This window comes from Pyxicephalus adspersus, chromosome 7 (assembly GCF_032062135.1).
Source record: "Pyxicephalus adspersus chromosome 7, UCB_Pads_2.0, whole genome shotgun sequence".
Lineage (NCBI taxonomy): Eukaryota > Metazoa > Chordata > Amphibia > Anura > Pyxicephalidae > Pyxicephalus > Pyxicephalus adspersus.
In genome coordinates, this window is record NC_092864.1 from 49,385,478 (window position 1) to 49,399,864 (window position 14,387).

The following is a 14,387-nucleotide window of genomic DNA, read 5'->3' on the forward strand; positions in this document are numbered from 1 at the left end:
ATTACATTTCACAAAAGCTGACATAGCGTTTTTCTCATTCAAATGGATCAAACACAAGGATGTTGAATGGAAGTAGTTATATTTTAACTGGAGCAGTTAGAAGACCCAGCTTACAAAGGACACAGAGCCTTTTTTTCCTTGCAATTTCTGAATGTGGTTCAATCCATCAAGCCATATACAGCTCACACAGGCTGCGAGGTGGAGGGGCAAGTTAATCTTTATCCAAATTTTTAAGCATGTCAGAGCTGGGCTTAAAAAATATCACAAAACATGTCTTTATCCAGAGTGTGATGGGTTGTTGGTCACCCTTGAGAAAAGGGATTTAATAGCTGTTGAAAGAATGAGGAAAGCATTAATACCCCAAGCAAATCCATTTTAGCCAGAGCAATGTGTGTACACATAACACTTCCAGATTGCCACTGCAGACCAAATATAAAACTTTTCCTGGAGAAAAGTTTTCAGATTGAAACACTTAAAAGTCATCCAAATGAGAAGGCCTACTTAGCTACACAGGAAATGTTTTGTATTAGCTGGCTTTTCCATTTGGTTTATGGAAAGCCAGATTCTTAGGTTCCTGAAGCCTGACCAGGGAAAAGAGTGGGAGGGTTGCCCTGGTCCACCAAACTCATGTCTGGATTTTTACCTGTGGAGGTGAAGCACAGTTTTTCTTTTAATCAGGCAGCATTATGTTGCCAGAAACAGAATTCCAGGACAAACCCTGTGCTAAATGTGAGTTTGCTGCACCATATGAAAAGTGAATTTATTTCTGTCCTGCTCTAGTTATTCAGGGACGTGAATGAGCCAGTTACTTGTTTTTTGAGTGCTGACATTGTTGTATTAAATATACAAGCCACAGCCTGCATTTAAGATTAACTGTTTTTAACTGGAAGCCCGGTATCAAGTTTGTACCATACTGACACCCTGTTGCTATTGGCAAATTCACAATATATTTATATATATATATATATATATATATATATATATATATATATATATATATATATATACAAAGCAGAAAAATTCCAGCACTCCTCCAGGTATATTATTCAGAATGATAGCCTGCATGATTTGTGAAGTGTTTCAAAAGCCCAGTGCAAGGTGGAATAAGATTTTCGCTATGATGGTCAGTGATCAACAGCTAGTTTCAATAAACCAATGAATAGGTGATATCCTACTATAACTGGTGCCTAAACTATGGTGCAACTTACTAGAGATAATTTTAAAATTCTCTGTGTGTGTTGTAATAGATGATGGTGGCCAATTCTTTAAAGATTGTTTTTGACTAAAGCAACATTAACAAGCATTTTCCATTAGAAGAATTTAGCATATGGTATCAACAGAATAGCCAATGGTAAACGCCATTTTTTTAAATCTCCACCTATGAATAATAGTACTTACTTCAAAGTGGACATACCCATTGGCCACATATTTGGGACATTAGCTGGTGTTCTATTCAGTCCACAAAGTGGATATGTGGGTAGTATTGGAGTTTGTGAAAGGGTCCAATTGGGAATATTATATATCTACAATATACACGTGTGAGTATATTTATTTATATATATATATATATATATATATATAGTATTCGCTAAATCCTTACATCTGCATTGTATTTTTCTCCTTTTTTGTTTGCTTTTTGTTTTTGCATTATCATCTTTAATGAACATTTATGAGAGCTGGCCTTCAGAAAACAAAACAAGGAAAAAAATAACCCACATAACTGAAACCGGATTGGGAAGTGTGTAATTGGGTTAAGTATATGCAGTCAGCCTATGTGCCAGGTAGAATGCAGCATTGTGTCCTGATTTTGAAGCTAATTAAAACACCCTTCCCTGCTAGAGGGAGCAGACTGGCTGGCAGCCCCCATTGCAGTGGCAGGGACATGGTTAAATCTTGGGTTAGCTCATCTCAGCATCTGAGCCATGTACTGTACAACAACATCCTACACACTACAAGGGCAAAGAATGCAGTGTGTGGGAGAACAGCCCTCCCATCCATCCAATTGATTAACTATACTATACCAACCACAAATGTGGTTTCCAATCCATACTTACAAATATGACAATAAATAAACTTTTTTAAATACCAGCTTTGTTAGAATACCAATTAATCACCCATTGTAGTACAGCAATGTGGGATTGTACAGTAATGTGGCCTAAAGCCTGTTTTATTTCTAGCAGGATCTTACCTTCATTTTGTGGTTTTGCAGCAGTGAGGCCCCACTACATTACTTACAGGGAGCTCCAGTATTTAAGCAAAGTGTATTCACTTAGGAAATACCTTAAAACATATTGCACTAGTATTTAATAGGCCTGCACTAGGCTGCCGTGCAAGTGCTTAGGACATAAAGTGCCTCTCAACCAGAAGCAAATCAATTCAAACTGTGTTAAGAAAAGAAAAAGAAAACATTGATTTATTTTATTGGATTGCTCAGGAAAACCTGGGGATTCACATCCTCATTTTAACCCTTTCAGGGTGGCCATTCTTCCCTTTTGAAATCTATGAGAATAAGGACCTCAATTTTTTTTGTTGGTATACTGGGATGTAGAATATCAGTCATCACTGCAGTATATATGTAAAAAAAACACCACAGCCTTTCCCCAGTCATGGACATCTTGCATGGCACAGATGGTTGGAAAATTCCAGACCCTTTCTTCAATAGACACAATCTCTGGGAATAAGGAGCAAGCACAGCTCTTGCCGCCATTTTGAGAAATGTCTGTGTCAGGGGTTCCTTTATGCTCTAAAAATACAGAGGCCCTTCTTCCATCCTCTGTCACTCCTTTACTAGCAAATGGCTATTATTTAGGACCAGAGGCTAACTAATCACTAATCCTAGCCCTAAACACAGCACAGCTCCTGGTATTGTGGAATCACAGTTCAAGATGAATGAGATCCCATCTCACAAGCTGGACATTTTACCTTAACAATTAAGCAAAACAAATCAATCAATAAAAACACTCCTATAATTAAAATGACACATGCAACTTCCTATTTTTAATAAATATATCTTCAGCTTTATGTAAAGTTTGATTGTTATTGTGAAAAATGATCACTATTTATTGCTATGATCACACAGAATAATATTGTATTTATTAAATGTTAACCAATCTAATAATAATATTACTAATAATCCTCAGATGAAATTTAGAAACTAACAATCTTTTCTAAAAGAGCCAGATACATCCACAAGCACAACACATGCACAGATGACTATATTCATATTATTATTCATTATTATCATAAACCCCATAATATCAGAGGGTTCAATGGCATTGATTCACTTTGCAAAGTTTATGTTAACATGTTTCATAAATAAAGCAAAGTTGTGTTTTACTTTCAATCATCTGCAATAGAAATGAATATAGAATTTTTTCTTGCACATGATTGGACGATAGAACAGAAAAGCTTTATCTTTTCTTACATTGTGCTTTACAATGTAAACATATACATTCCAAAATAAAAAGTTCTAATTTTTTAGTAACTAACCTTTATTTTGTCTTTGAGTACTTGTAGGCTGACAGGTCAAGGACACTGCTTGTGTTGCTTTAATAAAATAGTAAAACTGATTGCAAACTGTACATATTTCAGTATAGACCACACTGCAGATTATATAGAATAAAGCTTTGCCAGAGTTTTATTTTTACTTTATTAATAATAATGATACCAATTTTCTGTAAAGTATAATGTAAGGAATTATCTATTAGGCAGGCAGCATGAAAAAGTATTTTTGTTGCTTTTAGTTAGTCAGCCCCATAAACCATAATTTTTACAAAATCCTAGCTAGCAAAATGATTGGTTATCTTTTTCTTTCCTTTTCTTTCTCAGTGTAATCTAACTGCACTTAGCATAGCAATCAATGAACAAAATAAACGAGGAAGCAAAGGAAGGCTGAAGAAAAACTCTCTATTTTAGCTTGGGTCCAGGCTAGCAGGAGGGAGAGAGGTCTAAGTAATAAGAGATAATTTGCACAGCAGTAGTTAGGCATTAGGAATGATTTAGATAATCTTTTCCAAACACCCAATAAGCTGAGCAATGGAATGGCTGCACAGCTCTGCAGATAAGCTTTAGTGATTTACAGCTCATGACTGGGAAGTATTGGAGGAAATTATAGACATGAGGCTGATATTCCGACAATTCAAAATGCCCAGCGAGCCCTAGGAATGCGGGCAATGAGAATACTTAAAATGCTTTGGATCATCACAGGCGCTGCATCGTAAATAAAAGTTTACCTACATGGTTTGTAGTAGTTAAATAACTACTAATTACGATGCAAATGGACATTTTTCAAAAGAGCCATGTGCAGTTACCCATAGCAACCTAATTGAAATCTTATTTTTTAATTAATGAGTTTTATTAGTTGCTAGGGGTCCATTACCATATGGAATAAGCCAATTGTTTGTGATATCAGTGGAAAAAAATGGAAACCTCTGTAATTCTCTGAGAATTCTAGCCACAAACTTTCTCCCACCAGTGTGTTTAGCTTTGCCAGGAAAGTTAAAACACTCAAAAGGATGAACTAAATTATATTAATATTAAATCATACATAAATAAATGACAGCGCAAAGAAGCGTGTTTGGTGTTGAAATGTATAAATAAAATGATTCAGGCCTGTGAATTTTGATGTTTTTCACATTTAGGATATATGAATAGCAAATATTTATTAAGATGGCTGGGCAACGTTTTCATTTAATTAAAGATCATACATTAAATACATTCTATATCAAAGTCCAAAACCCTACAGCAACCAATCAGCAATCAGTTTTAGCAATTTAGAGTGATCAGGTGGCACAGGGCCAGGGCCAGCCTGTGATCATATTATACCCCTGATATATAAATCATATCATATACACAGATAGAACTTGGCAAGCCTGGTAAAGCACTCATGTTTATGTAAGGACCCCCCAGGATCTTGGTACCCATGTCATCTGCTCAATGTCCAAAGACTACAGTGAACTTTGTACATGCTGAACAACACATGGAAGCTCCTACAGGTCCATAAATTATACCAGACAACCACAATGTCATTTTCCAGTCCACCTCTGGCCAAGACAAGGACATCTCTCATCATTATGTTATAGGAGGGATCCTGCCATCACTGTAAACCTGGTGTGAATTATTTAACGATCTCACAGCTTCTGAAATGTATTTTTGGATAAAGAGTATCAATCACCAGGGATGTCTTTCAATTCCTCTTTATTCCATAAAAAGTGGAATCGTGTCAACTGTTTTTTAATTGCAACTGGCTAAATGGTAAAAGTGCAAATAAAACATATACATATATATATATAATCACAAAGGTTGTTGCACTTTCCCACTCTACTACTCTACTAAATACCAAAACACAGAATCAAGTATGGTCACTTTTAGGGCTCTATTTAAAAAACGGCAATCTGAGATTTCTGCTAACATTCCCCGCTGGGAATCAATAACTGCCACTGACATACATGGACCTGGAAGATTCCCACAAATCAATACTTGAGGGAAAGTCTGATTCCCTATTTTACAAATAGATCTATTTAAGTGTATAAGATATTTAAGTGTTTCCCTTTTCATACATTAGTTTAACTCACTATTTGCCTTTGACCAATCTAGAAAATATATATGGGCAATATTGGAGCACAGCCACGTCCCTTCTTGCACACCAGCTCTCTCCTATTCTAGGAGTGTCTAAACAATGTCTGTGCGTGCCCAGCTCCTCATTTCTCCTTCCTCCATAAACGTTTATGTAGTTGCTAGGGAAGCAGTGGATGGGAATAGTATGGAGAGTCTCTTGAGTGACAACTCCTATGTTAGGCAAGCACTATGCCATTGATATAAATATTGATCCTATTAGGATTTACTAGAAGTATTCAATGTGTTATCCACTTGCTTTATGATTGATCTGTTTTGAAAAAGCTAAATTTATGAAAATTGACATGGCAAAAGCTATGCCTGAATGTCTTAACCAAATATCATAAATGATTGCTTGAAAATTCTTTTTTATTGATTTTTGATTGATTCAATGTATTCTTCTAATGAGTCAAAAATAAAGCTAGCTAGTGTGCTGGGGCTGCTGACATCACACACAAGATGACTGAGCTCAGCAATAGTCTTGCATCTTTTGGAAATGCACACAAGAGACTTTTCTACTGGTAATAACATAAACATACATACATTAAATGCACAAATAATCTAGGGGCAGATACTGCAGAAGTCTCCCCAGTCTCCTCCTACCCTGAAATGGCTATTATAATAGAGAGTAACAATATAGGGCCTGATTTATTAAAACTCAACAATGGAGAGGATACAATTTCATCGGTGAAGCTGGGTAATCCAGCAAACCTGGAATAGATCTGGTCCAAGGTTCAAAACATTTGTCAGGAAATGGCATATAACTTTGAATAAATCAATTCCAGGTTTGCTGGATTACCCATCTTCACTGATGAAAGTCCATCCTCCCCAGCCTTGTAGAGCTTTAATAAATCAGGCCCATAGAGATGAGTTTTGTAATGACTTTTGTGCATTTTATGTTTACTGAACCACAGAAGCAAATCAGATACATTTTAGCAGCAAGACAAAAAATACAAGGTACAGCAAAAGGAGGTCAAAATATATTAATATGTGTTGTGTTGCCATGTACTGATATATATTGATGTATTGAGTTGCATTAGGTTTTTACGTAAAGCCCATCTCCATCCAAGTTTTTTTTTGCTTTTACTTTATATAGACGAGAGAAGGGTTAGAGCTAGTGCTAGTTTTTTTTTATATATGTGTGGGGAGATTGGCCATGTGGGACTTTTAGGGTACTAAATCTGGTACTATAAGCCAGAAAACAATAATAAGCATCTTTAAATATTCTCATATTGTTTCACAAACATGTATAAATCTCAACACAAATATTTATGTAACATCATCATAATTGCAATTAAAAAGTCGGTAAACCAAGAATCAAGATTGCCCCTAAAGGCCTAACCCACTTTCATAGATATTCTTTGAACATGATGGATATGCCCAGATATACTTAGGCTATATTTACATCACATGTGGTCTCTAATCCACATATATATGAAGAGTAGAAAAATGGCCTATGCATTTAGTAGACCACTGATCCTCCTCTTCAGGTAGTACATGTACACATAATTGTGTATGCCTGCATTCCCAAAGCAGGGAAGAGTATTGGAGACAGCTGGGGATGAAGGAGAAGACCTATCATCAGGAACCCTATTCAGGAAACATTACAGAGGCTCAAGATCTTCCAAAAGCACCACTCATTTCTGTAAATCTGTAATAATAATGCAAAATGTCTCTCCAATACGGGCACAGACATCACTACATTTTTAGAAGGACAAGGGAGGGACCTATGGATGATCTATGGATAAGATCTCTATGATATAACAAGCTCTTCTCAGATAAATTCAGGTCTGTACCTTTATTACAATATAGGGCAAGGAAGAGATAGAACATCTGACAGTTTTATTGCTATCTGTGCCTTTGTGTCTTAGTGGCATTTATTGTATAGGTGTCCAAAAGAGAGGAAGTACAGCAAAATCTCTTACATGGACAGACATACCAGACACAAATCAAAACCTGATATAAATTCCACCCAGCAAACCAAAATTCAGTTTTTTCGACTTAAGCACAATCATATGCAGTCCTATAGAAAATAATGTATTTTTTTCATCCTTGCTTTACAAAGCATTTTAAACTACATATAAATATTAGCAATACATCTGCTACAAACAAGCCTTTAATGGAAACACTGTGGGTTTTAATGTGTCCAAGATTTTCCTTACCAATCTTATAATAAATATACCTGTTAGGACTGATATACAGAATAATCAAGAGACACATTTTTCTGCGTAATTATCTCAATTGTGTCCATTACATCGGGCTTGAGAAAACAGAGCCTAATTAGACATGGGCACAGAGGAGCTGAATTGTAAGCTTTTTGTGGATGTGTTTGTTTAGCAGAGCAATTACACAACTATCCCAGAAGTAGAGAGAAGCAAACAATGGGCGTAACATTCTAAAATGTGTTAGTAATTTATAGGAAAAATGAAGTATTATCATATGTAATTTACATATAAGTGTGATCTGCACATGGAGGAACTAACCCTGATAACTGAGACCTTGGAAAAAGAGGATCTAGTATAAAATAAGCTATATTCATTACCAACCATGCAACACAAACTCCAAGTTTGGGTCCCAATTCCTATAATAGTGTATGATTGGACTGCGTCCTGTCCACATAGCATAAGACTTTTGTTAGGCACTATGAGTCTTATTATTAAACTGTATTTGTAAAGTGCTAACATAGTACATTCATCACACACGAGTTGCAAATGACAGACAGATACAAACAATGACACAGAAAAGGAGAGGACTCCGTCCAAAAGAGCTTACAATCTAAAAGGTTATAAATACTCATTGGATTAGGATGGAAAGGGAGGAGCAATGGCACAGATATGTTTATTACATTCATACACGATTTTTGATTAACTAAAGGGAATATATCCTAAATACTTACCAAATAAAAACGGTGAAGCTGTGATCATTTTAATGACCCAATCATGAGCAATACAAAATCCTATTTCGTTTGCACATGAGTGGGTATTACCTATGCTTTGCTAAGTCTCCACTCTTTGAAGAAAATCAGCCCCAATGACTGCAGGAGGAAGCATTAAATCAGTTCTGATGTTTGCTTGTGTTACACCAAAATAAACAAACCAGGTGAAAGACAAACAGGTATCAGTGACTTCTCCTAGAGGCATTTATTTGAGGTTAGATGTCATCCTAAGTTGATGGATTTTCACCATTGGAATCCAGCCACAAATATGGAATTCTGGTGTTTGTTTTTATTACATTCATTAAATTAATGGAAATATGTTGAATCCTGAAGAATTAGTATTAGTAAATAGTATCAGGCTATTTACACAGGTCACTGAGTTCTGTCGCTGTAAACGATCATTAGTGATTGTTTCCAGTGACAGACGAATGAATGAGCACTGTACACACAGCCTGTTATGTTCTATGGGGAGGGGAAAATAAGCAAACTGCACCCTACTTTGCTCTCTTCCATTGACATGCTTAGTGGTCATTCCCAAGTGCTCATTCATTGATCTGCAAGAACAGATTTACGACATTGGGTGACCGCTGTACACATGTCAGATTTTTTCCTGAGATGAGTACTACTGTCTCGGGCGAAGATTATCTTTCGTGTAGACACAGCCTTACAGAAACTTCACAGCAGTAAATGTTGTAAAGTGCGGTTTTACAAAGAATTAGACCATGTCCTTTTTATATGAAAAACCTGATTTGTGTGGTCCTTAAGGACTGGGAATAGATAGATGCAGTCTAGCAAATGGTAATCTTCAAATCCAAGTGTATGGAAAGATAACAAAAATAAATAAATAAATGTAAGGTGTACTACCCTTATCCTACTGAATAAAACACTAAAGACAACCAAAAGTGCACCATATGCTTCCTGTATTGCCTATACAATGCTCAGCTTTCCACTCAACACCTTCCATTACACATTGCATACAACTTGCTGAATTCCCCGAGTGTATTCTGATTGCAGTGTCAATATCACTTGTATTCGTACTAAGCCCCTTTCACCTCAATGGTTTTCTCCAGCTGCTATTCTATATGACACATTTATGAAAATTGATACATTTCACATATAATATGATTGCGAGATTTTAGAATACATGTTTGGGAGTAGAGGGGTTGGTTTGGGCAATTAAGTCAATTTAAAGGGCCAACTTAAGCCCCCCTTCGTCTATATTCCTTATATTTCATACTTACCTTTCTTGGAGGTATTCAGGATGGTCACACGACACATTTGTCCTGGACATTTTGATGGGGAAGATAAATTAATTATTGCAGCTTGTGCTGCTTTTTTTAAGTTGCTGCTTGGGGATATTTTTATAAAAAAATTGCTTGAGGTTGAGCTTGATGTTTAAATAACATAACATTCAATAAAGTTAACTGAGCTGTAGTCTATGGCAGCTCTATTCATTTAAAATATTGTAGTTTACTGATGTTTGTGGTTTATGTTTTTTGGGTAAAGTAGTTAGTAGGTATTAGTAGTTATTAATATTAATCACTGCCCCCTCCCTCAGCTGGGAGATAGATATACTTTCCTATTAACTATTGTGACCAGGACTGAAAAAAGTTGTCACCATAACAGGAATAGAGGGCACATCTTATAATGGGAATGCTTGTTCCAGTGAAAACAAAGTAGGGATTTTCTCTTTGGAGATATGTCCTCCCACTTCCTGTTATGTCTGTCTTACAAGAAGTAAAAGAAACTCTACATATCTTCTGGAAGCTGAAAAAAAAAATATTAATACCCAAAAAACAGAAATATTTATTTTCATTGTCTGTTCATTCCTGACTCTTCTCAATTAAAAGACAACATTGCAGCTTTGCCAACAGTGGCCTGGTATATAATTACCCTTCACCTTTGTGAGCATTTCTTTCTAATGACAGTTCCCTTTAATGTACATGAATATATTTGGATCATGGAGATGACTGCAGGTCATCGATATCAGAGCAGGCCAGGTTACCCACCAAATCCAGATACACTCTTAATAAATTAGCAGTTGAAGTAAGCGCTGCAGTCCTGCCATGGAGCAGTGGGGTTCTATTAAGCCTCCATCAATCATGCCATGTTCTCTCTATTCTCTACATCAGTCCCTCCTACTCCAGAGCAGGACCGGGCCAGCTGGGATTCGTCCAGGAATCACAAGCACAAGAGACCAATGCTTGTGAGATTTCATTTTAATGTACCATGGGCAACACAGATATTTCATTTATTAAAGATCATGGGGTCGGTAATTAGTTATCTGTGTCATAGAGAAATAACAAGCACTTGCTGCTGTTCCTTCTGCAGAATCAAAGCTAAATCTGTAAATACATAACACATGTATGGAAATATTACTGCTTTGACACAAGAAGAACACACATTATTATTTGTATCTACAACTGCGGCAAAATATGATTTAGCTAAATACATACCAGGTTTATCAGAAGATGTCTCAGGCCCCTTTCAGACTTGCAGTAAACTGCATTATACTGCATTCTCAACCACGCTCCCAGCTGCTCCCATTCAACTGTATGGGAGTGGTTGGGAACAGTTGTGTGCATTGTGGTTGTGGCATGGTATCTCAAAGCAACATGTTGACCATGCTGTTACTTTTCTTCCTCTGGTGCAAAAACTGCACTGCTACTGCAAATGAAAAGGTAACCAACACAAGCAAATGCATTAACCTTCAGTATGGTTTGCATAGCATTGCATTGCATTACTGGAGGCATAGCTATGCACCTGGCAGCAGCTAACTATGTGGTTTCAAGTCTGAAAGGAGCATTACAGGTAATTTTCCTCAGAAGGCAGTAAGAGTAGAAAAGGTTGTCCCCTGCCAGAATGCTGGGATGAAGAACACTTGTTCTCTTCGTGGAAGCAGTGGTCTCCCTGAAAAGGTCAGACACACCTCATGGGCAGTCAGAGCTAGAGCTGTCCGGCCAGCAGAGAATGTGAGCCTTACCTTTTTCATAGCTTTAGTTCTGATTAGATAGGGGCATGTCAGACCCCCTGCTTTGGCACAGAGAGAGAGTGACTAAACCTCATTATGGGAGAATCTGATAGGGAAAGAAGAGAAAGAGAGGGATAATGGGAAGAGAGAGGGGTCTAGTGGGTCATTTAGTAACCTGGTTCTGCCAATTTGCAAAATGACATCACAGAGCATCTGTACTGACACTGATTTTCACCCTAGACAATCACAAATGATCATATAGGTCTGTATGGAGCTTTACTACTACTAGAATAATACAACTTTGTTGATATTACTAAATACTCTTTTTACCCACTGCTGACTTTAGAGAAAATACTTTCACAGAATTCTTGTTGGCTGCTTTTCTTCCTGTAGCGGCCCTGAGCCCTTTTTAAGCCTTTCAATTAAATTGTCTGTGACCTCTATTAAACTCTTTTATTTGAGACATTATACTGGGGTATGGCCAGGTTAACAGAATGGAATGTAATTTCCAGTGTTTTTTCTTGTAGCCAATTGCTCTGTTCTTAATTAAAAGGACAACTGTTAAAGCATACATTTAAAAAGGGGGTCGTATAAGATTTGTTAACACTTACAGCAGCGTAGCAGAGCTTGTGCAGGGGTTTATAAACCTTCATGTCTCATGGAATCAGATTTATGGAGGTAAAGATTCTTCTATAACTGGATTGAATCAAAAACAGAACATGTTCAGTCCCAAAGGTTTATATGATCTCCCTGTGTTCACATGGGTTTCCTCAGGGTGCTCTGGTTTCCACTACACTTCCAAAAACAACCAGCCACAAGGAAAGGAAAGAAAAGAAATAAGAAACGAAAGAAAGAAAGAAAGAAAGAAAGAAAGAAAGAAAGAAAGAAAGAAAGAAAGAAAGAAAGAAAGAAAGAAAGAAAGAAAGAAAAAAGAAAAGAATTACATGTTTTTTGCAGCGGGAAACATATCTACTCCTACTTTTTTACACACACCTTTGTGTACATATTTCTGTGTATTGTACATATAGCAGTTGAAGTGAAAAGGCAAAAAACAAAAAACAAAACATGTAATACATATTGCTAGTCCTTATATGTATATGCTGCATTAGTTTTCCTTTTTATAGGCTTTATTTTCACCTGGTGATCCTGCAGATAAACATTCTGACCTTCATGTCTACACTCATTTCCTCATTGTATCTATAGGGGGAGCCATTGTTGTCACACAGGCTGGACCTCAAACATGTCAGCATTCCATCATATCCCTTGCATGGTGGATTGATTGGTTTAGTCAGGATGTTTTCAGCTCCCAGAAAATGACACAGACACTATATTTCACACATAATAAACACATATTTTATATACCTGCTGCAAATATTCTAAGCCTGAAGAATGAAAATCAATGCAGCCACCATATCCAAGGACTGGTAAGCTGCAACATGTTTCATTTTTTCTTTGGGGTTTAGATATGCTTTAAGTGATCCTGTAGCTGATTAAAAAATTAAAATAATAAAACTTTACACTTTGTAAAATAGGAGTGTTTATACTTACCAGTCCTGTTACCATTAAATTAAAACGGCAAAATCAGAAACCCAAAGGACAGAAAGAGACATAACATCTTAGCTTGAATGGCAATATTTAAAAATGAAAAAATGAATTTAATATACATATATATATATATATATATATATTACACATCAATCATCTAGATACTCTGCATGTGCAGCCCGCCTTTGACATCAGTCTGTGGTGCTCACTAGGGGCCTCTGCTGGTAATCTGCGTGAATTGCAGCAATGACAAAAGATACCAGTTTTGAAAGTTCGTGTCACTTGCACTGCTACGTCCAGATCTTCACCTCTTTATCAGTGGTCTGGAAACCTCACCAGATGTGTTCAACATATTCCTGAAAATGTCTGAATCCATAAGAGGAGTTAAAATAAATACACAGATTGTGTGTTATGGGCTTTCTTCAGCCAAAAGGCAAATTTGCTGGGTCTTATATGTTAAAGTGTAAGGTGTGGTAAAGAGAAGTATTTCTGAACTTTCTTATATCCTGTAACCTTCAAATTAAACATATGAATCACTAAAGTACATAGACATGGGGAGAACATACAAACTCCAGATGGCCAAACTCAGGACCCTAACACTATAAAACAAAAGTAGCAAACTCACAAACAACCCTGCTTTATAAGTCACACTATTTTTTTAATGATCTTCTATCATTGTCACTGCATAACTTATTTTCTAAAAATAACCTTTATTGGGTGTCCTTGTTCATCAACCACAAGTTCAATTAGAACTATAGGCAATGGCAAAACTACTGTAAATGGTTCAATCCATCACAAACATAAATTTTCATCTTCCTGTAAGGTGACAAGCCAATTGTACTGTAGTACAATCATCATTGTTCTTATGAACATTTAAGCCATTGATGTCTTTTTTATACAGACATCAAGAAAGTGAGAAACAAATTAAAGCCCAACTCTAACATTATCAAGTTTTTTTTCTTTCTTGTAAACATAAAGATTTAAAACATAGGAACAAAATCTGACCATTTATATATCTCCTATTTTTTTAAATTTCACCAATGCACATGTTTTAAAAAATGTATTTTCCAAAGAAAGCAATTTTTCTGACATCTAGGTTTTTATTATACATGGTAAGTTTAGATGAAAATGATCTATAATAAAATGTTCCTCCACAGTTCTTGTCCCACTTGTCTTTCTGACCTGGTAGAAAAATACTCCCCCAGCTGTTCTCCGCTCCTCCAACTACCTACTAATGACTTCCTAACTCATAACCTCATCACACGCACGGCTCCAAGACTTTTCTAGAGCTGCTCCAACTCTCTGGAATGGTCTTCTCACCCT